General features: G+C 36.9%; 1 protein-coding gene and 1 pseudogene across 5 annotated transcripts in view; both read right to left on the reverse strand.

The window, feature by feature from the left end:
- B3GALT1 (beta-1,3-galactosyltransferase 1) overlaps positions 1-25,408 on the reverse strand; it is a 617,370-nt gene that overhangs the window by 332,224 nt on the left and 259,738 nt on the right. The window lies entirely within an intron of this gene.
- LOC101439047 (transformer-2 protein homolog beta pseudogene) lies at positions 7,221-7,768 on the reverse strand (annotated as a pseudogene).

A 25,408-nucleotide genomic window follows, 5' to 3' on the forward strand; every position in this document is an offset into this window, starting at 1 on the left:
CCTCCCTATTAGCTGGCTGGGATAAGTCCAATAAACCAGAAAATAGGAGTTGCAAGTCTGTTGAGGCTCAGGGCCTGGCTATCACATGGACAGTCTAAAGATTCAGGTCCCCTGAGTATACACTAAACCCCAGCACCAACCACAGGTTTGGTAAAAGTGACAGGAGAGGCTTGTGAACAAAGATCACATCTGAGTCCAACTCCATCACTCTCAGGAACACAAACTCCAAAATAGGGCCAACTGACATGGCACTGAACCCCATCTGCCATAACCATAGAACCTGTGGGTCTCTGTAGCCCTCATAAGAACCAATACCTAGGGTTCTATCTACTTTACCTATCTCTGGGACTCTGTTGAGGTGTGCACAAGGGCAACCCCTCTGATGACCTCCTGGCTCTTTTTTGGAGACTCATAGTCATATAAACTCATTTGTCATTTCCATTTCCCCCTTTTATTCAAGGTCAAAAGCATTTTTAACTCCTGATATTACATGTAGGCTGAGATATTCTGCTGGTCTGAGTTGACCCTTTTATTCAAGGTCATTCTCCAGCCACATATCAGCTGGTACTTGGTAGTAATCCCTCTGTGCCAGGGAGGCTCATCCCCAGGAATCACGTCCCACCCTGGGGGGAAGGCAATGCATTTATATGGTGAGTTTGGCTTTGAGACTGGCCACATTTGAGCAACATGGAGGCTCCCAGGAGGTAACTCTGAGGCACCCCACAGCTCTGGGCCTAGTTTTTATTTCAGGCACACGGGCTCACAAGCATAGTCATTAGCATGAAGGGCTCATTGTTGGACCATTCTGCCTTATTGGTCTTAGCCATTGCACTCGGGGGGTTGTTGCTGTTCCATTAGGGAATGCAACAGAGCTCCCCTGGCTAGGAACTCAGCACTGCCCCAGCTGTCGTTCCCAACTGTAACCACTATGAAAATATCCAAACATTTTTTATTCACCCCACAATTATGCCCTGGAGAACTCCCTCCCAATCATGTGCCCCCACCAATAACCCCCCACACCAGTATTCCTCCCCCACCACCATCGAACCCCTCTGTGGCCCAAAACCTCCCTGAAAATGAAGCCCAATATATTGCCAGGTTCCATTAATAGTAAAATGGAATATAGTGATGGGTTTAAAGGTTAGATAGAGAATACATACTAATTTAGAAAAATTAAAGTAAAAATAAATTGGGGTATCAAAAACTTAAAAATGAAAAAGCTTTGTTTTTGATGTTTTGCCTTCCATCACTGCAATAAGTGTTGCCCTGTATGCACATTGGCAAGGCAACTTCTTCCATCTCTTCCTCAGTGTCTACGTACTTTCTTTTTCTTTTTTTTTCTAATTATTAAGCTTGCCTTCACAAAAGTTTTAGACCACAGTAATTCATATATACAATATACAGTACTCCTACATATTCAACATCAGACACTTTGTCCCTTCCCCAGCAATAATTGTTTTACATGTTCATACTATATTTACTGCAACTGATGTGCAGATATTGAGACAATAGCTTTCAAACAAGGTTATACTTGGGTTTACATTATGGTTTTATTTTAGACTAGAGTTACTTTAAAGAGTCAAGATTCGAGGTTCTTAAACTTTATCATCGTGGATTCCTTTCCATGTAATTTCAAAACAGGATGTAAGGTTGTTAGAAGATATAAATATAAAACAAAAGATTTTTTAAAAAGCAAATTAGGCAATGGTGACTGGGAGGAAATAAAGATGGGAGAAAATGAGGTTAAGGATAGGGTTGATATAAAAATGCGTAATGTAGAGTCCCATAGAATGTGGAGGCGGACTCAAATTTTGTTCTGAGCTTCTTATTATTCAGAGCAGTATGGTTTTCAATACCAATAAATTAAGAATAATAAAAATTCTCTCCTTTGTGCTATTAGAAAACTGCCAATGTTTTATTGTCTCTATAATAAAAATTTTAAGTAGGTTATGGTGTTTTTTTTCCAAAATAAAACACAAATTTAATGCAACCTAATAAAAATCCCAATAAACACTACTAGTGTCAGGATAAGAAATCAGATTAATGGAACTAAATAAAAAGTTCTGAAAGAGACCCAAGTATATTAAGAAGTGTGTGATAAAAATGGGATATTAAATTTGTGGGCAAAGTGTAGATTGTTTAACCAATGGTAAAATAAGCAGATAGTGACCTAAAAACAAAATTGATCCCTACTACACACCTTATAACAAAATTATGTTTAAGCAGGTTAAATTGTGAATGTGATTTGGGTTAGGGGAGGCTCTTCTAAGCATAACACTAAAGGCAAAAAAGAAAAAAGAAAAGACTGATAGTTCTAATCACTTTATTTTAACTTTTATATGTCAAACCATTAAAAATAAAAACACAAGCAACAGAATGTATAAATATATATGGATATATGTACAAATGGATACATTCTTAAATGTATATTTGTATATTAGAGGTATTAAGAATTAATAAAATAATAATATAAAAGTAACAAAATAGATTAGATATGAATAGCAGAGCACAATAGGAAAAATCATATGACATGAAGAGATCATTCTTAAAAGAAATTCAAGTTTCAATAAACACATGGAGAACATTCGAGTACCTTAATAATCAAATTAAGGCAAAGTAAACCATTGAGATGGCACTGAATCAGAAAACACTTGAAAAAATAGCAATCATTTTTGGTATGGGTTTGGGAAAACTGATGCTCTCATATGCTAATTTGGGGAGTATAAACTGGTGCAAAATTTTGAAAAAGCAATTTGACATTTCATATAAAAAGTTTAAAACTGCATTGGTTCTAGCAATTCTTTCAGCATTATACAAATGAAATAATTTGAAAATCATGCAAATATATGCGGAATTGGTGGTGATATCTTTTTTTCTTTCGCTTTAACAAAAAGGTTAATATTTGTCTAGGAAAAGGAGACTGGAGATACATTTTACAATGTTATGAATGGTAATTATAGGTTTTAGCTTCCAGCCATATTAAATTAGTTTTCTGTTTATCTAACTGAATATTTGGACTAGAAGCCTTATTTGGGAACAAGAGGCACATATCTCAGAGCATAGTCCTAAGACAGCTATTTTCAGAAGCACCGAGGATTCCTTAGCACATTTAATGTTACTGGTAAAAAAAACACATCATATATAAAGAAATGCAATGACTTCACCAGGGTCAGTGAGAAATTCTCATCAGTGCCAGTTAATTGCTGGTCCTCAAATATTAACAGGGCACTACACTATCACGAAATGAACCTTTGTGGTATAACATGGTAGCTATTTATCTGACTCTATGTGTTATCAGATCTGAATTTTGTTCCCAAAGGATGTAAACAAATTAGTTAAGATTCTCTCCTAAGTTATAATCAGAAGGTTGTTCCTCAGTTATCTGATCCATAAAAAGGTAATAATAGCATGTTCCTATGGGTTTTTTTAAGGACTGAACAAGCTAATGGGCACTTTTAATATGTTGCAGCTCAGAAGAACAAGCCATGTTTAAAGAGGTGCTGATACATATCAAGTGCTCAATAAATTATAAATGTCAGTATATCAGTTTGATAAATAAAATACCAATAAAATATATTGAATATTTAATATTCCCTAGACATGACAAGGGAGGCTAAAGATTCTGGGGCATGCAGTAAAATATCTCAAAGAAAAATAACATGCATTAAAACATACAACTGGAGCTGCACAACATATAGTAAAGACTAATTAAGTGAGGCTAATAATAAATTAGCTGGCCCATGTGCAGTGCTGATGCATGCAAGGAGTGCCCTGCCACACAGGGGTGTCCCCCGCATAGGGGAGCCCCACGTGCAAGGAGTGCGCCCCATAAGGAGAGCTGCCCAGCACGAAAGAAAGACACACGGAGAGCTGACACAACAAGATGACGCAACAAAAAGAAACACAGATTCCCGTGCCGCTGACAACAGAAGCAGACAAAGAAGGAAATATAGCAAATAGACACAGAGAACAGACAACCGGGGAGGGGGGTGTGGGGGGAGGGAGGGGAGAGAAATAAATAAATACATCTTTTAAAAAAAGACTTCTTAGAGAAGGCAGGGTTAATATAAACTCTAGAAATAGGAATAGGACTCAATTTGCTGAAAAGCAGGTATGAGTACAGAACTTTTTACTGAAATTTATAGCTGAAGTAAACAAACTAGGCTTTTTTATCCCATTGAGCACAGAATTTCTTTTTATGATTCTTCTTTCTCCTCCCTTATTAGAGTCCATTTGTGATACAATTTAGTCTTTGTTATATTTTATATTTTTAGTTTCTTTTGAATAGGTAGATACTTATTTTTTTAAGAAACGACAAGGAAGCTATAAAAATATGTAACTATAAAAATATATAAAAGTCAAAGAACTCCATGTACTTTAACTCAGCTTCAAAACTGATTATCAATATTCTAAAATTTTTGTTTATGTAACATATTGATTAGCATGTCACTTCAAACACTGGGATTTTTATAATGACCAATTTTAAATGTGCAATTGAGAGGCATATATGAAAATAATGTTTTAATTATTGTGAAGAATGCTCCAAAGGGACCTTCTAGACTTTGCTCATTGCTTCTTAGAATAAGGAAGGATTAAAGGATTTTGTTCAAAATAATGAGTATCTCATAAATTGGATAACTCCTTTTAAGTAAACTTTTCAAAAACTTGAGTGTAATATGAATATAGAAAACTGCACAAAGCAAAAGTATACAGCTTCATTAGTTTTTACCAAGTGAATACATCTGTGTAACTACTATCCATTTCTAGAAACAGCACATTGCCCAGCACCTCTTGGTGTTGTCAGAGGCATTATATTCTCCTAAAAGTAACCACAATTTAGATCTTCCGCTTTAGATCAGTTTTGCCTGTTTTTGAGTTCCATAAAAATGAATTCATACAATATGCATTCTTTTGTACTATTTTATGTCTGGCTTAATTTGCTCAACATTATGTTCAAGAAAACGCACCCATGCTATTTTTTATTGTTGTATATTCTTCCACAGTACTAATATACCAAAACTTATTTATTTACGCTATTATTGACGGACATTTGAGATGTTTCCAGGCTTTTAACATTATAAGTAATGCTGTTATAAGCTTCTTACATTTGTCTTTTGGACTATATATATTGATGTCTGTTGGACATAAATCTATGAGTAGAATTCTTTATGTTTTCCAAAGTGGAAATGCAAGTTACATATCCGTTGGTAGTCTTTAAATGTTCAACTAACTGCAAATCTTCTGTATTGTCATTTTCTTAAATTTTAGCCATTCTAGTGGGTGTGTAGTTGTATACAATTTGCCGATTACCTGACGATCAGTGAGGTAATGAGGATAAGCACTTCCCCCTATGTTTTTGACCATTTGGAAGGATTTTCTTGTGTAAGGCTTGGTCGAATCCCACTGCTAAAGTTTTAATGGTGTTTTCTATTATTTTTGATTAGTTATTTGTGGGATTTACATATTTTGGACATGAATTCTCTTTCTACTCTCAATATGGGCCTTGAACTCTAGATTGAGTTTACTTAGAACCATGAGATGACTAAAACCTGCTTAATTTTTTTTAGTCTTTAATCTTAGTTATTAACAAATGCCTCAAGGGGAAAAGGACTCTTGTCTCTGTGTTTCCTTTACCCAAGAATCTGGCTTCTCTGTTAATTTAAACCCTAATTTTCATTTCCCTAGCCAGAAAGCACCTGGTCACCACATTCTTCTAGGCCTCTCAGCCCATGCTGCTTAGGGAATGGCAAGTGCCTTGGTATGAAAAGTAGAAAAGAATGCCAGGCTCACTTGAATACTTTTTCCTTCTCTTTGGGATCTTGGTCTTCCTGCAAATGGCTATCTTGGTTGCTCTCCAATACCTTCAGACAGTTGGGTATCTTTTGAATATTACTTTGCTTTTATAGTTGTTTTAGAACGGATGGTTATCTTGATATAATCTATTCCTTCCTGGTTAGAAGCTGACTCTAGATGGGGAACTCAAAATCCTGGTTTTGTGAAATTTAACAAGAATTTTTGAATGTGAACATATTTGGTGGGCAGAGGAGGTACTTTTTTAAAAATCAGATTCTTAAAAAGACTTTCACATAAAATAAATTAAGAACAATTGCTCTAGACATTTAAAGTGACTCATTGAGATTTAACAAATTGAATATATATGATCAAAAGCAATACAAATTCTAAAGTATACTGATATTAAACTTTATATCATTCAAATATCCCAAATGATTCTACTCTTTGGAGAAATACATATTAGTTTAAGGTGTTGATATATGAAGATGAATGTTGAACCTGGAATAAGATAACACAGATACAGTAGCTATAAACATAAACGACTGCATTGTCAGTTAGTTACTCTTTGTTTTGTTTGTTTTTTGTTTTTAAGTATTAAGCATTTGCTGTATTGAAATCTTTAGTTCTAAGCAGTACAGAGTTACATAATTTTAACATTTAGTTGCAGGTATATGAAGTATGGCATTTTTATCTTTAAATTTACTACTGACACCTTATTTTGAATAGTTCTGCTAAACATTGATTTAGAAAGAAAAGTAGGGAAATGGACTTTGGCCCAGTGGTTAGGGCGTCCGTCTACCATATGGGAGGTCCACGGTTCAAACCCCGGGCCTCCTTGACTCGTGTGGAGCTGGCCATGCGCAGTGCTGATGCGCGCAAGGAGTGCCGCGCCACGCAGGGTGTCCCCCGCGTAGGGGAGCCCCACGCGCAAGGAGTGCACCCGTAAGGAGAGCCGCCCAGCGCGAAGGAGGGAGCAGCCTGCCCAGGAATGGCGCCGCCCACACTTCCCGTGCCGCTGATGACAACAGAAGCGGACAAAGAAACAAGAAACAAGACGCACCAAAAAGACACAGAAAACAGACAACCGGAGGAGGGGAGGGGAAATAAATAAATAAAAATAAATCTTTAAAAAAAAAAAAAAATAGAAAGAAAAGTAGAAATCCAAGTGTTTATTGTTGCTTTTTGCCATTTGGTAGCATTTTATACACAGACTTCAATCTTCAGAATTCCCTGGATTCAGTTTTAAATGAAGTTTGTACAGCAGAAACTTCTCAGCACTCAACATTTAGATTGTAAAAAAAATATATGCAAAATATACTTTTCTGAAAACATGTAACTTTGAACAAAGTACCAAACTACACAAATGCAGAAGGAAAACAGCATTTCAACTCCACCAAAAGTAGTCATCATAGAAAGTGTAAGTACGATCAAGATCTGGAACGTGATCTGTATCCTCCAAGACTGTAGTACTGAGAAGGTGACCACCTTCTGTATATCTGATCCCTGTCTTGAACAGCTCTTCATCCTCTACCTCTTCTACCCCTTCCTCTGTATAATGTGCTATAGTAGTCCTGATCTTCATAGCCTCTATAACATCATATCCTTTGTCACAGTAATCCCGATGGCATGAGATGCCATAGGTAGGTCTCCACATGTAAATTCCCAGTGTTGGGGTATACCGTCTTTTAGTTATAGAGAAATCAACTCTGATCCTAAGACCATCAAGCTCCATTCCATTGGCATTCTCTTTAGCTTCCTTGGCATCATTTACATTTTCAAAATATACAAAGGCAAATCCTCTTGAATGTCTAGACTGCTGGTCATATACAATAGACTTGTCAGCAATGAGGCCAAATTTAGAGAATACTTTTCTTACATCTTTTTCTGTGGTGTACAAGCTCAAGCTAAACACTGCAAGACATCAGTTGGGATCGATATTTGCCCGACTTTCAACATGATGCCTGTTAGTAGACATGGGAGGGTGATGTGGCTATGCTATTTGCAATAATCTTGACTATAGGACCTGCTATAGGATGGTCTAGAGAGCAGGACTGAGACCGTGACCTTATATAATGCCTTTGAGAACTTCTACTGGATCTAGACTTGCTTGCTATAGTTTTGCTCTCCACTGTGGCTTATGACTCCCAGCTGCTGTTGTCCTACGATGTGCTTAGTCTAAGCTGCCAGCCTCGAGTACCTTCTTTATCGAGGCTCCACCGTAGTCTCTCAGAACACATTGGTTTCTGAGCCTTTCAGAGGCAAAGCACTCCGTACAGTGTCTACACGGGCTCTAACCAGTTAGTTACTTTTTAAAAGGCATTCCCTCAGCCTTCAAATAGCCCAGAAAAGGGTAAGGAATTTGATACATTTAGAAAAGCAGAAGGAATAGTGAGTGACAGAGAGAGAGAGAGAGAGAGAGATAGAGGGAGGGAATATGAATTTAATTTTTTTAAAGATATGAACAGGAAAAACCTCTAATCATGAAAGTCTCTCTCAGATCATGCAATTTCTCATAATGTAGAAAAGATATTCCTTTTGCATCTACATCAAGATGCTACTGTCATACACGGTAAAGGAAGAAACTACATGGGGAAGCACAAGAAAAGATTGCCCCTTGTCATTTAAGGGCTAGTGAAAAAAAAGAAGGGAATGCTTGAATAAGGGAGGTACAGCACCAGACTCATGAGTCCAAGTATCGCATCTTTGGGCTGAAGCTGGAGATTTGTTACACAAGTTAAGGCCACACTGAGGGTACAGACTTCAAGTCCATATCATTGTTGGGGCTCTTGGAGAAGACAGTGGGAGGTGGACTCTTAACACTAGGGTGAAATGGAAAGGCCATGCAGAGTCTAACTTGTAACCGGTGTCTCTTTCAGTGCCCACATGGCAGGAATGCTGAGTTGAGAGCCTGTGGGCTACCTTGGCGACCATGACACAAGTTGAACATGAGAGAGGGACAGAGCTGGGCAAGAATCACCTCTGCACCTTGACCTAGATATGGGAGGTTAGATCATGAATTATATCAGGCTTTGCATTCAAAAGAAGATTCTGGCAGGAAGTCCAAGGATGGGCCTGGATGAATTATTGTTAGTTACTCTAGTCAGTGCAAACCTAAGGATCAGCAATCGGCTGGGAGGGACCCTCCCTGCCATGTACTAGATAACCTAAGCCCTTTCCCTACAGACCAAAACACATCTCAGGAAGAATCAAAGGGAGAAAATGTTGAGACAATAATTTTTCAAAAGATGAAGTTAAATCTAGAGAGAATAAATTACTCAATGGCTCAGGCTATGTGTGGCTAGTTTTAGAATGCCTCTACTTTCTGCAACTTACTGTATGGAGGCTAGTAAATGAGATAAGAACAGTTTCAGAGAATGAAGACACTCTTTTATGGGCACTTCTGAGTGTAGTAGGAGTGAATACTATCCCAGTACAGTATTAACCTCAAAATCAATAGCATCATACTTATCATTACTGCTAAAACAATAGCATTCCAAGTGCCCATAAACCCATGGCTGGCAAAAAACACTTCATTTTTCAGAACGATTTGAAATTGTTTTGCTTTGGGTTGAGTTTGGAGAAAATGAAATCCCCATGTTGGCAAAAAGGAGAGGAATCTAGCCAGATTCCCAGATAATTAAACCGGTCAACTGACTCTAAGACATTAACAGCTGCTGTTTTAATCATTAATGAGATAGTCAATTTCTATAATCTGGGAGACAGACCAGAAAACACGGGCTTGGTTTTCTTTCATTTTAAGTCAGTTCATTGGTGAAGGGCTATCCCTCCATCTTAGTAACTGTCACACTGCAAGCTGCTGATAACCTGTGGCAGAGAGGAAACACTGCTTTATCACTCTGTATCACCATGACACATATGCACAGAAAAGAAAGCACATCGAGTTAGATGGTTATTAACAAACACAAACACGATACAGACGTAAGAAATTATATCTGCACATTCTCATTTGCATGGTCCATATGACTCACACCAGACAAATACATAAATAGGAAGGATAGCAACCTTCTGGACATATTTGGAGTATGGCTCCTCAAAAAATTTGCCAATCCCTTTATGGCTTTTCAAAAGCCTCTGTGTTCCTGAAATTAATGTTTTGATATAATGGGTATTATGTTGGTCTTGCAATACAGTTCTACGTCATTACTTTGCTACTCATGATTTTCATTTGATATAACTGCATGAATGACACAGGGGGCTTGGCAGGGCTAGAATTAGAAAACACCAGTTCACAAGAACTATGAGATATAATGTTGTCCAATTGTAAGTGTTTAAGAAGTATTTTAAAGCAATATACAATCCATCAGAGCAACTGAATGTCTTTCAGTTCTATCCGGAGTAAGTATATTTTCCAGTGGACTGAAAATCTCTGAGGAAGAATAAGGAAATATTTATGAGTAGTTGACTAAAATAATGATAAAACAGTCAATTGGAAAAATACGATTCCAATATTTATTAGAAGTTTGTTCTAGTATTTCTAAGGCATAATGGCCTTAAATATTTTTTCATGTACCTTTACTACAACATATATTATATTGAAGTTATTTATTTACATTGGTTTTCATAGGTCACTGTGGGCACTTTTTGGACAGAGACAACTTAAAAATTCTTATTATGGCACACTTTCCTCAAAGTCTCAATACAGAAACCCAAGGTGCTGTTTAATGGATAATAAATGATCCGTTACTCTGCAGGAATGGAAAACCTTTAAGACCAATCATATGGGAACACTGTTGAAAATTTAGGAGCTGATTATGATAAAACAAAATGTGATAAACAGAATATCTTATTGCTTATATTGAACTAGAATGGGGTAAATGGAGGAGGAGAGGACAGTTTACAATGGAAGATTTGAGAGGCCCTTATAATCCAGCCCCACTGTACATGAAGGGTTAACTCAGCAGGCCTGGATATTCAAACAGCATACATTCCAAAGAAAGGACTGGTTCTCTTGTCCAGCTTCTGAGAGATAACATCTAAGCCCTTGAAATCTCCTGCCTGGTAAGGGTATCTTTTCATACCTGGGGCCTTGGCCCACATCAGACAGTTTATGCCAAAATGTGAGTTAAGGTGGGGACCTTGGACCATGTTGTATCAGTAATTCAGGCCAGTCAGGAGAATGTTACTGACCCCCAATAAAATCTCTGGACACCAAAACTCATATGTACTTCCCTGCTTGGCAATATTCCATACATCTCACCACACACTGTTGCAAGAAGAATTAAATGCTGTTCCTATCTATCTACTGGAAGAGGGCAACTGGAAGCTGGTACCTGGACTCTCCTTGACTCTTCCATAGGTCCCTTTTCTTTTGCTAATTTTAATCTGTGTCTTTTCACTGTAATAAACCATAACTTTGAGTTTGAAAGCTTTTCTGTATTCTGTGAGTTCTGATGAATCATTGAAGCTGAGGGTGGTCTTGAGTACCACTAACAGATTTTTTAACACTAAAAAATCAGGTATATAATAACAGAAACTAATGAAAATATATCAGTGTCTCTACAGATGTCCTTCTCTAGTCTCCTGGAGCCCCATCCTCACTTTGTCTAGCCATTCCAAGATTAGAAAACTTCAAGAAAGGCCCTTTAACTTCATCTGGGACCATTAGTATATCCTCCAAAGAAGACCATAAAGATTTAATGCATATAACACAATTTCTCCCCATCCTAAACTTGGAAATTAGGAAGTAATTTTTTTTAAAAATACAACTGAAAGAATTGAAAAGCAGTGAAAATTGTAAAGGCTTATTAATTTGGTCATAGAGAGAGGCCCAACAAAGAGTATTTTGTATTTCTACAATGTGATTTGGTGGGGAGGAGGTAGGGACTTCTGTCTTATTGTGAAGTTAGATACAGTTTCTCACAGAGGTTAAAATGACTGTCTTCAGAGTCCCAAGGCCCAAGGCCATAGTGAGAAAACCAGTTAAAGGCCCAGCTAGCTCAGAGAAGTAAAGGAAGGGAGGCAGTATTAGAATAATGGGTTACTTTAGTTTTAACAATATGGGTTTTATTTTAGAGAAACTAAGGCAAAATAAGTTTCTACAAGCAGTTATGTTTCAATTTCATCATCAAAACACATTACGGATTTTAATGTTCTTCTTTTAATCTAAGTAAATGCACAAAGATATTTTAAAAATTATCCTTTTATGGGCCCATTTGTGGCTTACCATAGGATTTGATTGGCTATGGAGGAAGATACAATACAATACTGAGGAGCTACATTAAAATATCTTTATTTTATCCAACACTGTGGTTTCCAATACTGTGAAGATGATGCAAGAATGAGTGAAGTGAAGCACTGATCTACTTTGCTGCTTGTTACAGCTTGAGTTTTAAAAAAACCAAAAAACTGAATACCATTTATCAATCACCTATGCAAAGGCTCAGAAATTGAAAGAAAATGTAAATAAAACCATGTCCTTGCCCTCTAAGAGTGAGAGAGAGACAAAGCATTGTGATAAAGTAGGAGAAGCACTATGATAGGATAAACCCAAAGTACTGTGGAATCACGAAGAACTGGCCTTCAGTTAAGTTAAATTTTTTATTTTCTAACAGTGCATCAAAATATTCAAAAAAAAAAGAGTTTTATTTTGGGGGACTTTAACCCAGGAGTTCTCAATTCTCATTGAACATCTGCAACCATTGAGGAACTTTTTGAAAACATATCTATGTCCAAATTGTCTAGACCAGAGTGAAATCTAGAGATTTCTAGAAATATAATTGTTATGTGGTGGAGAGAAAACAACAGAATTACAAAGAAGAGGAAAAAAGAAAGGATGAAAATTCCCCAACTGATTCTGATGTGCAGTTAGGGTTGAGAACTACTTCTTTCTTCAGGCTTTTCTGGTTATTACGCAAAATTAAAAAAAATAGTTGAGGGCTATAGTTGCTTTCTATAAAATATCATTTTAGGAGAGGAAGTGATTGAAAGGGAGGCATTGAAACCAAAATTGGGTCACAGGGTTAAACAAATTCCGCATGGGGTATGTAATATTAAGAGAGAAAGGCAAAGTTAAGCTGTAAAATGAGTTCAGTCTCTGAAGACTTATTAGTAGGCAAAGAAAGTCAATGAACAATGTAAAAAATGATTTAAGGCCTGCTGCTGCCATTCTATCTGGGGGCAAGCTCTGTCAAAGACTATTTAGTGCTTCACCCTATTACCACAAACTTATCACCATCTGTTCCTTTTGTATTGTTCTCTTTTTCTGCAGAAAGGAAATGTTTCCCACTATATTATTAGGTTTCCTATTATACACACCCCATTCTGTGGTTTGAATATCAGAGCTTGCAAAGAAAAAGCAGAATATTTGCCCTTCAGATACCTCCACAACTCCCAATACACTTCTATAGTGTCACTCACTTTCAACTTCTGGGATTACTTTGAAACCTGTTTAAGTGCAAAAAGATTATGTTAAGCTCATGAACATATCTACCCTCCAGCTCATGCTATTTTTGCTTCTCTCACCTCTAGCAGGATGCCTGTTTGGATTTTAAAAGAACTCTTATATAAAGAATGTCTGATTTCAGTTGCTTTGTTCTCTGGAGAAAATGTATTTATTATAGAAGCCAAAGGTATCTGTACTTGACTTTCAAGGATGAGTTTTCCTCCCCTGAAAACTGCAAGGGAAGTTGTGTTTGAATATATTGATGAAGTAGAAAATGCTAGCTTAACATTTATTGACTCATGATTCCAGCAGAATTTTCAGACTTTAAATTTCTCATCAGAGAAGTAACACTAATGGGGGGGAATTGGCCACATGCAACCTACCATGCCATCATTGTATTTTGGTTTGCCCTTGGAGAGACACAGAAATTTTCATTAGCCAAGTTTTCACATGTGTAACTGGGATATGTCTCTTCTTATTCTGTTGATTAAATATAAGTGTGTTCTTCTTGGGAGGGGCCTAGGCTAGGTGATATCTGAATAGCTCTTCCATATGTTCCTTATGTTATAAGCATACAATAAGAGGTATTATTCTTTAGCCACTATACTGCTGAGCTGCTTATAAAAAGAAAAAAAAAACATGATTTACTAACATTTCAGCTGCATATGATTTATGCTAGATAGCAATAAATCTCTAAATAGAATTAGATGTTGTAGGAAAAACATTGTTTCATTTATGCAGGATTTTTATATACTCCTTTTCAAAGGAAAAGTTGACAAGTTAAGTGTGTAATGGGATTGTAATGGCAATTTTTTTCTGTGTTCAGTAAGAAATATCTAGCTTGACTTCTCTTAACATTTTTCAGTAAATTACTATGGGGAAGCTAAGTTAATTTTCTTAATTAAGAATTCTCTTGAAATGAAGTAACCTTAGCACCTTACTTGATACTTCTTCCAAAACATCATAAGACCTGCTGAACCATTTTCTATATGAAAAAAAAAAATGCTACGTCATATACAAATTAGAAACTGATTGATCTCAAAGATGTGCACGTGAGTCAGGAAAAGAAACATATTCTTTAAGAAGGGTAGCACGCAACATGGATTAAGTGATGAATTAATGTATCTGGATTGATTAAAGGAAAGCAATTCTGGATTGATTAATTGAAAATAATGCCTTATTACTCCACCTTATTGTTTTGCTATTTTATACAGATGCACATCATCAAAATAAAAATAATGATGCTCATTTTTAATTGGTTGATATACCATTAATTTAGTCCTATCTTTCCATTTTATAAATGAGTATCCTTAGGTAAAAACAATGAACTTTTTCAACACAACTGCAATACTGTTAGTATGAGTTTAATCTTCCTGTCATGCATGTTCTTCTATGTACCAGCCATTTTATTAAATATTGTGGTGGGGTGAATAGGGTACAGGGGTAAGTAGTGTGCAGAAAGTGGTGGAAGTATCATTTATCATAGAAAGACAAAGAAGGAGATTTCATCATTGTCTGGTGAGGCTTTTAAGATTTCATATTCATTTACACCAAAAAGCCATTAGTTTTGCAATTCTTTATGTGACCAACTGGTTGCCTATTCAAAAGAGAGTCTTTAGTATGCAGACAGAGGTGGGAGGAAAGAAAAAAGGGATACCTGAACATCCCAGGGTGCATTAAACCTAGTGCCTCAGGGGATCTAGAATAGTGAGAGATGGAAGAACTGAGGGATACTATTTTTTTCATCTCCAGAGTTTTCCCTTTGAAAGCTGTGTGATTTGGATTTTAAGGATAGGTAGCATTATACCAAAAGGGTGGTAAGGGAACAAGGCAGTATGAGTGTAATGAGTGTGGCATTCATTTCCTCACCCTTATCCCAAATAGACAGTGAATGGGTAGACATTGAGCAAATGGCTTTTACCCAGATGGATACCATATACTTTTAGAGAAGTGAAATAAAGCCATACACAGTAAATTGCTAATAAACGTTGCCTGTCAATAAGCAATGCTCTGTCTCCAATCATTCATTCCACAGATATTGATTCTTGTCTATCTTATGCAAACCACTATGAGTGGATATGAAAACCTCTTCTGGGGTCTCAGCCCTAAATGTTATCAAATATTAGTTATAGCACTGGAAAAAGGTTACTATTCTTCTTGGCCTTTGCCTATTTAGTATATAATTGAAACATGTAATTACTTAAGTAAATCAGAGCAGCCCAAATAATTAAGGGTTTCAAAGTATACTATTTTAATTGTACAGACATACTTCTGTCTATGCAACAGGTTTGTGATAGAGAAATTGTTTAGAGGGTATGGTAGATTGAATCATGTCTCCCACAAAGACATGTTCAAATCCTAATTCCTAGACCTGTGGATGTGATCTCATTTGTAAATAGGAACTTTGAAGATCCTATTTGGTTGAGGCCAAATTGAATCAGGATGGGTCTCAACCCAGTATGGCTGAAGTAACCATAAGCAAAATAAATGGGACATGATGTAGAAGTCAGAGAAAGAAAAGCCATCATGTGACAGAGGCAGAGATTAAGCCCCCCTGGGAAAGCTACATACCAGACAAAACATGGTCTGCCAAAACTTTGATGTTGGACTTCTAGCCTCTGTGATACAATAAATTCCTGTTGTTTAAGCCAAACCTGTGCGTGGTATTTGTCATAGAAGCACTGGCAAACTAAGACAAAGGGTAAAGTTTGCTATATTAAATTTTAAAGGGATAAAAACTTATGTTCATTGAAAGGATCTACAATGAGTCATTTTGTAAAGGGAAGGACTGCAACTACAGCCCTTTATTCAGTGCTTTAAGAAACCTATGGGGAAACGGACTTTGGCCCAGTGGTTAGGGCGTCTGTCTACCACATGGGAGGTCTGCGGCTCAAACCCCGGGCCTCCTTGACCCGTGTGGAGCTGGCCATGCGCAGCGCTGATGCGCGCAAGGAGTGCCCTGCCAGGCAAGGGTGTCCCCCGCGTAGGGGAGCCCCACGCGCAAGGACTGCGCCTGTGAGGAAAGCCGCCCAGCGTGAAAAGAAAGAGCAGCCTGCGCAGGAATGGCGCCACCCACACTTCCCGTGCCGCTGACGACAACAGAAGCGGACAAAGAAACAAGACGCAGCAAATAGACACCAAGAACAGACAACCAGGGGAGGGGGGAAATTAAATAAATAAATAAATCTTTAAAAAAAAAAAAAAAGAAACCTATGGACCACCTGCAGCAAAATATCTGGGATGTAAAAGCACATTTCTGGGTTCCATCAAAATGTACTAATTAAGAAGTTTGAGAACCACAGTCCTAATTTACTTAATTATGTGTTCCATGTGTATGGATTTTCATTTATGGGGTTTATTAAAAGATATATTATTTAAAGATATACTATTAAAAGATTATTTAGAGATAATTATACATGGTTGAAGGGGCATTTAAAAGGGGCAAAGAAATATGTCTACATAGATTTGTCAAGAAATATGTCTATCTATATTTCATGTATATCCTAGAAATTGAAAATGTGAACTCCTATTTTTGAAACCTTTGGGGAAGGCATGAAAGTCAAGTAAGCAAACTACTACTATTATTTCTACTACTACTCACGGTTTATTCCATTGGCTCACTTTCCTTTGTTCTTTGTACTTGGAGGATATAGATGTAGATTTTCGGCAGTGAGTGAGATAATTGAGTAAGCCTACAGGTTGCCTATATAAAACTTCAATTAAGAGGTGATTTGGAAATGGGCATTGTTAGTTTTGTATAAAAGTATTTCAGAAAGTCATTTCACAATATTTCTCATGATATTCTCATACACAGGATAGAGATGTGTGAGCTGAATGACAATCAGGTTAAGCAGATGCAAAGCTGGTTTAACCACTGCATAAAGTATGTGAGATTAGTGGATCAGTTTCACCCTGGCAAGAGACCCCTGTTACTATGCCAAGGGGCTCTGTACTCAGCCACATTTTGCTGATCATTACTATGAATGAGTTGTATGAAGATGTAGAAGGCACACCTGTCATATTTGCAGACACCACAGAGCTAAAACAAAACAAAACAAAACAAACAAACAAAAAGACACCTGTAAAACAGTATTATGGTCCTACAGAGTCCTGTAGTAAACTGACAAGCTGGATCGATGGGCTGAAACCCATGAGAATTTATCAATTGTCAGAGAGTGTCCATATCCAGGCGGGAGTCAGAACGGTTCAAGTCAGCATTTGAGGTTGCCTCCCCAATGCTCCACATCTAGGTGGAAGTGGAAAGAATGGGCTGGATATCTGATAGTATAGAATCCAAAAGAGTTCAATTAAGAAGTTAGTGTTAAAGTAAGGAGGAAGTGAGATATCAAGGGCAGAGCAGTTCAGAAACTCTCTGGTGAACAAATTTTTAGTGGGTTCACTGTGTTTTATTATATAATGCAGTAAACAAAATGTTCCTTTACTACAGGCCAGAGAAATCCCTGACATATAAAGAATAACAGCAATAATAATAATGGAAACTTGGTTTAGCCCTTACTGTGTGCCAGGCATTCTTCTACATGTTTAGGTTATTAGCTCATTTAATACTCAAAATAGTACTATGAGATATTTATTTTTATTCCCATTTTAGAGATGAGAAAACTGAGGCAAAGAGCAGTAGAGCCAGTGAATGGAAAGGAGATAAAAATAAAGCACAGCCCATCTAATTTCAGAAGCACTTTGCCATAAATCTTCACGTAGGTATTAAAATAGTGTTTAACAGCTCTTAAATGAAGTTTTCTTTGAAAGAGTTCAATGTGAGGCATAGGAGTTGGCAGAATGGTTAATGCTCCTTCAAGCAGCATTTGTAGAGGAACTAAGCAAAAAATAATATTCCTGTTCTTCCATATGGTATCATATGTTGCTTCAAATTCTTTCATAATGTAATTTTATACTCTCTACACATCTCTAATTTATACTGACACTGATAAATTTACTTAACCCATTAATGAAGAAACAATAATGTAAAATAAGATATAACATAATTTGATTCAAAACATAGTTCAGTTATAAAAATGTGCTTTCATCAATTGTAACAAATTTGCCATTACCAATGCAAAATGTCACTCAGCTCATGCAACTCATACCAATAATAGGATGGTATACAAGAATCCAGTATTTTATGTATGATTGCTCTGTAAACCCATAGCTTCCCTAATAAAAATTTACAAGTATATAAATAAACAGACATAAAAGTATGGGAAAAGCTTAGCAATTGTTCAGTAAATCCAATTAATAAGAATAGTAATCTAGATAAAGTGAGCTTGCAGCTTGTGACATAATCCTTTGGTTATATTATCACGTTAATATACACATAGTGGATGAACTAGACAATCCTCATTTTCCCAAATGGCCAGAACTTTCAATAGTCACTCAGTTTGGTCCTGTAGTTCCTCCTCCCACCACTTTTTAGTGGAATGTCTCTAGTACAATTATGCTAAGGAAAAAAGGAATCGGACCTAGGTTTAGTTGGCTTGAATTTACCCTAAATAAACAGGATTAAAATTGTATCTGGTTTTAGATTTGAATTTTAAATTCAGAATTGGGCTGCTAAATTCTTCTGCTACATTCTGAAGCTACTATTAAAATGATAAATGCCCTTGTAGATTGTTTTCTTCACACAACATTATTAAGTACAAAGCTTATACTTTAGAATACAGAATTAGGAATTTATATACTTTCTCTAATATTGTGAGGATTGAAGGAAATTTAAATTCTATAAGCAAAATAAAGTTCAAGTTTCAACGTTCTCAACTGGGAATTCCATTTTGCTACTCTCTTACATATCCCTGTTTTTAAAAATTCACATGGCAAATTATTTATACAATAGAAAAAGTATACATAAGGACACGACACATGGAACAGTCACTTCCTGAAATACACCTTGTCAGGTTCTTTACTTTCAACCTTCTTTCCCCCTCGATAAGTCAATGATCATGCTCGATATAATTATTCCATATTATTGGGGCTGATTATTTTTGTAGTCCATTTTCTTATATAATAAGCTTCACACATTAAAGGGAAAATTAAGCACAATAGTCTATTTTTAAACAAGAAGACAATACTAATTACAATTCTCCAGACAAACATATATAATTATAGTAATTACAATTTAACAATAACTCACTGGTACTTACTATTATAAACTCATAAACTATTATTCAGTATCCTATGAAATTCAAAATCTAATTGAAAGTGCTAGTTTAGCATAATTCCCACAAGCCATCATTCCTTAATATTCTGGAATGAATGAGGTTTTCACCAAGCTATTAATTGATACTGACAAGCAATAACCCTTGGAATGAAACTGCAATTATGAGTGGCAATTAATCACAATGCTGTCATCTCTGCTGTCAAACAAAATTCAGTAATGTTCTAAATTGTATAAAAAAGTTTATACCTTTTATATTTCAATTCACTTAGTAGAAACCAAAAGCAGTGGTATAATCATGTAAACCAAAGGTGTAGTTTTGTAAAATATGATAGTTGCATTTTCTTTGTTAAAAAGCTTTTCTTTTTCTTTTGAAATTATTTTCAGCATAATTGTCTTTTCAGACTAGCAAAAGTTCCTCATCTAGTCTCCTACCTGCCTTTTCTCGGCAGATCTTTTTGAATCAGATATCACCTTTGGACATTGCAGAAATTGCACATGCAGAAAAAACTCTTGTGAGCAGGAATCTGAGTAAGCATCATTAAGGACTTGGGATAATTTGAGAGGGAAGTTTTAGCAGCTACAATTGATCAATGTCTCTTTGAATCAGCGCAAGGAGGTAGCAGGATTTAATTTACTTTCCCTCATTATTTCTAATTAACAGGGCAACTAGCAATGTGCCTTCTGTCTAACCTAAGGCATCCATATACCAGCACCTGTCACTAACCCACCAGGTCTGTTCAAGAGTCACCCAGGGTGTGATATCAGGATTACAAAAGATGAATGCATTTATTCTAAACTGTGCTAAGCCACCTATCAAATGATCATATCAAGAGCAACATTAACAACAAAGGGCCAATCCTAGCTAGAAGAAGTACTATGTGTAAAATTGAGGTAGAGCCCTCAGTGGATAGATATGTGCCAGATATGCAGGCAGTCATGCAGGATTTACTGAAATATTCATGAACCCCACCCTTTGTTTGGTCTGGGAGACAAGGCTAAAAAGAGAAAGTCTTGTTTCATTCAACATACTCACATTTGTGTCAAGTTTAATGTACTGTAATAGTTAATGCTCAATACACCAAGAAAGGAAGCAAAGCATCTGTTTATTCTAAGCCCCAGATTTGAAAAATATCTTCTGGAAGGATCTTTCCATAAACTCATAAATGTCAAAAACATTAAAAAATTGTCTATGGGAAACGGACTTGGCCCAGTGGTTAGGGCATCTGTCTACCACATGGGAGGTCTGCGGTTCAAACCCCGGGCCTCCTTGACCCGTGTGGAGCTGGCCCATGTGCAGTGCTGATGTGCGCAAGGAGTGCCGCGCCACGCAGGGGTGTCCCCCGTGTAGGGAAGCCCCACGCGCAAGGAGTGCGCCCAGTGCAAAAGAAAAGTGCAGCCTGCCCAGGAATGGCGCCGCCCATACTTTCCGTGCCGCTGACGACAACAGAAGCGGACAAAGAAACAAGATGCAACAAATAGACACAGAGAACAGACAATCGGGGGAGGTGGGGAAATTAAAGAAATAAATAAATCTTTAAAAAAAAATTGTCTATGCCCAATAATTAAAAACTTGAAGGGACATAGCAAACTTATTCATAAATATTTTTAAAGTATAGCATTTGTATATTTTTCACAGGATGTGATTAAAGTGAAGATTCTTAATAGCAAGCTGGTATTTTGAGAAGGAAACATTATACTAATTGCCTATACTTATTAATAATGTAAATAGAATGACCATTTTATTTATTTTGGTTCTATTTCTACTAATTGCATTTATGCTTATTGTTGACTTATAATAATATAACAAGCTAAAGGCCAAGGCTTGGAATTCCATACTCTTCAAATTTTATACAACACACTATTATCTTTTCTTTCATTTATGGTTCTGATAAAACTAGTTAATGGTATCTGTTTTTAAAGTTGTGTAATTTCTCTTTTGATTTTAGACTCTCCTCTTCTTACTTTTCTCCTGTTGTTTCAGAGTTTTAAAGTTTCAAGAATCTAAATTACTCAATTCAACAGGTCAATTTTTCCAGTTCTTTGGAATTATATGTTGTGGCTAACTCATGGTAGTAGATATACTGCAAAGAAAACTTGCTTCAATTCAGAAATGCCATGGCGTGTTACTGAAATTCTTATAGTTGATTAGAACTGCAAGTTACTTCAAAAAGTCCAGGTTAAAAAAATCTTGTTCCACACTTTGGAACTGAGGGTTCTTTACTGAACAGTTATCCAGGCACCTTATCAGAGCCCAGGGTTCCTGGAGGAAACTTCGCAGCACGCCTCTTTGTGCATAGCTGTGAGTAAGCTCCAAGAGAGATTTCTCTTCTTCCCTAATTAAATGCCAAGCCTGCCTTTTGTGTGCTGCCCTTCAGTCAGAACCACAGAATGCTCAAAGAGTATTAACTTCCATTTGTCTTTTCCAGTATTATCAAACATTTGGCTGCCAGAAATGATACAAGAGTTAAGGAAAATGCTGTTTCTAGGTGGTCTGAGCTCCCCGCCTTCTGTAAATTTACATGCTTGGAACAGTATGCATGAGCTTCCCACACTACAGAAACTCCTATACACAATGAAGTTTTAATGTTAACGCAGGGACACTTCCTTGTGAACAAATGGAAGAAATGATTATACAAAGAATTCTTCTGTATTTTCTGTTGAAGTTACTATCTACTGTGTTGTTTAATTTCCCTCCTGAAAGTCCCCCTTCACCCAGGGTATGTTTCTCTTGAAAGTGATACTTGGAAGAAATGCATCTTGTGAAGAAACAGAATGCTTCTGTGCAACAGAATAAGAATTACGTAACTCAGTTTTTAAAATAGTTTTAAAAGAAAATTACTGTGGAGGATGTTATTACATGTGAAAAGTAAAAAAAAAAAAATCTCTATACTTATGGAACTAAATTTATTTAACAATTGAACCAAGATTCAAAATTCAAAAATTAAATAGCTTTCTTAGCTATAGGATGTCCTCAAGACTTTGGTTTGTTAATATGTATTGTGAATCTCTAAGAGGGAGATTAGCAGCCCAAATTCCCAAGCTCACTTGAAGATATAACCCCATATTTGAGAACACTGATTAAAATCCCTCTGAACTAAAGAACAAAATTTGGAACACTAGAATGTACTTTTTGAGTTTCCTTTTTTGACTGAACTGCTAAAAAGCCCAAAGTACAAAACTCAGAAAATCCAAAACACCCCTTTAGTTAATATAATTTCTCCTTTTCATTAAAAACTATAGCATTTTCATTATCCACTGCAACATCTTGGAAGCAAATAGGTATACTCATATGAAACTTTAAAAACATTTATAACATTATTGAAATATTTGAGATTATTTTGTGAACCCCAAAAAGAGAAAGCTTATGCTTGTAAACTAATCTGTTCATCTGGTGTGATACTCTTTGATTGCATTAAATTCATTTGAGGGGCCTTTGATTAGCTTACCTGTTAAGATTAGGGCTTTCAGGGAAGCGGATTTGGCTCAACAGGTAGAGTGTCCGCCTACCACGTGGGAGGTCCAGGGTTCAAACCCAGGTCCTCCTGACCCATGTGATGAGCTGGTCCACATGCAGTGCTGATGCATACAAGGAGTGCCGTGCCACACAGGGGTGTCCCCCGTGAAGGGGAGCCCCATACACAAGGAATGTGCCCCATAGGGAGAGTTGCCCAGTGCAATAAAAGTGCAGCCAACCCAGGAGTGGCACTGCACACACTGATAGCTGATGCAGCAACATGATGCAACAAAAAGACACAGATTCCTGGTGACACTGACAAGAATACAAGTGGACACTGAGGAATATGCAGCAAATGCACAAAGAGAGCAGACAACTTGGGGGTGGGTAGGGCAGGGAAGGGGAGAGAAATAAATATAAAAAAAAAGATTAGGGCTTTTTATTCAATTATGTCACTAAGGCATAACTCAGGTTGAGTCCCCACCCCCTTGCTGGGTCTCATATAAATGGGCTCATATAGGTAGACACACAGGAAGAAAGAGCTCTGTCATTTTGTCCTGCCATGTGACAGATAGGAAGAAGCCTCAAACAGCTGAGACCTTGGGGAGAGATGAGCCATTTTGCCTGATGGCTTACGGCTGAGATTGAGAAGAGGGCAGAACAGTTGAGACTGATATACGTGGCTTGGAAAGAAACAAGCCCTATGCCAGAAGAGAGGACTACAGGATCGCTTAAGCAGGAAGCCTCAAGATGCTGGGTCCATGGAGCTCAAAGGAATGGGTAAGGTAGAGATCAGTCAGAAGTCGGAGGCCATCTTGCTTCAACATGTGGCAACTGACTTTGGTAAGAAAGCACCTCTAATGGTGCCTTGAGTTAGACATTTTATGGCCTTGAAACTTTAATTTTTCACCCCCAAGTAAACCCCTTTTATGAACACCAACAGACTTCTGGTACTTTGCATTAGCACTCCTTCGGCAAACTAATTAAAAAACACTACAATAAAATGCAAACCAAAACATGCATAGTGACTATACTTTTATTTTCAAAATTAAATTAAATTTTCACTGTTAATATCATTGAACTTTGTTTAAAACACAAAACTTCAAGAATGATTCCTTTCTTCAAATGATATGGGGAGCTTAACACATCCTTGAGATATCCTTGGATTATCAAAACCAAATAAAGACTCCATGCGTAATAAAGTTCAACTGCTATATCTAAGTCAAGTATTATTTCTACTTCTTTACAAGCAGTTTCTCAAAACTAATCATCCATATGAATCACCAAAGGACTTGGTAACAATGCATCTACTATGGCTATTTCCCAGAGATTCTGACTTGTAGGATTGTGTCGCCAATGGAACCTCTGTCTTTAATAGTAACACAGCAAATTCAGATGGTGTTCCATGACCAACCTTCAAAAATTGCTGTAGAAGAGCATGTTGCCAGGAGAGACCAATCTTATTTTATTTAAGCTTTATTTTCCTCCCAGTCCAAGAAGGTATAGCCACTAGCATTGCTTGGGGAAGGATTTATGGGACATTCAGTAATGCAGCATAGAAATGCCCAGCCTTCCTTGTTTCATAAGCCCTTTTAATTCTCATTCCAGCCATATTTAAGCACACTTTAAGCCTGAAAGTATGGGTTCTAGTCCCAGATTTGCTATTAACTAGTTATAATTAGCAAACCTGTTAACTTCAAAGCCTCATGCTATTCAAATTAGGACTACATTATTTCTAAAACCTTATCTAGCTTCAAAATCCTATGAATCTGCTGTAAACCTTGATTTTTCTTTTTCATTTTCTTTCAATATTCTTCAGTGCAAACTATATGTTTTCAAAATGAGTCTTAAAGAAGCTTTTTTTCTAATAATCTTAGACTTTGTTTTTCCAGTACCATATATTGTCTCCATTCTCTTTTCAGAGTTGAGACATGAGTGACATTGAAAATTAGAGAAAATCATGATTTTAGCCAGAACTCAGTATTACTCCTCTAACCCCACTTGGATATGTGAATGACTTGGTAAGTTCACCAGTCTAGGAAAAAGGTTTGCATTCTGAAGCAGGAAAAAATCAATGTAGGGAAAAGTGACTGAGTGCATTGAGGATTCCCCTCCCCGAAACTTTTCTTGAACGGCCAAAGTAGACTGGAATGTAAGTCCAATATCAGAGTTTGCAAAAGGTGTAGACTTGATATAAAACTACTGCAAAAGTGATACCATCAAATAGATTTGATTCTTCCTTTCTAAGTATGAAATTTCAGTAAACACTCTTGGCCTCCAGTCAAGTCAGTGATGTCTATTTATGAGGGACAGAAAAGTGTACAATAGTCACTTGTTTTGCATGAATTAAAGAAGCCGTGAGCCCTTTCTTCCCCATACCCGTTACCAAGGAAGAACTGCATGGACAGGGTATGGACCTGTCCATGATCACCTCGATAATCAGTGACAGAGATATCTGGGGCTAAAATACAGGGGTCTCCCCCTTTGTACTGTGCTTTCTAAAGAGAAGAAAGAAAGAATTAGGGCTGCCTTACGTCCAGCCAAAAATTGGTTTGTTCTTGAAATCCAAGACATAATATTTCTCTGT

The sequence above is a fragment of the Dasypus novemcinctus genome, chromosome 7 (genome assembly GCF_030445035.2).
Source record: "Dasypus novemcinctus isolate mDasNov1 chromosome 7, mDasNov1.1.hap2, whole genome shotgun sequence".
NCBI classification, from domain to species: domain Eukaryota; kingdom Metazoa; phylum Chordata; class Mammalia; order Cingulata; family Dasypodidae; genus Dasypus; species Dasypus novemcinctus.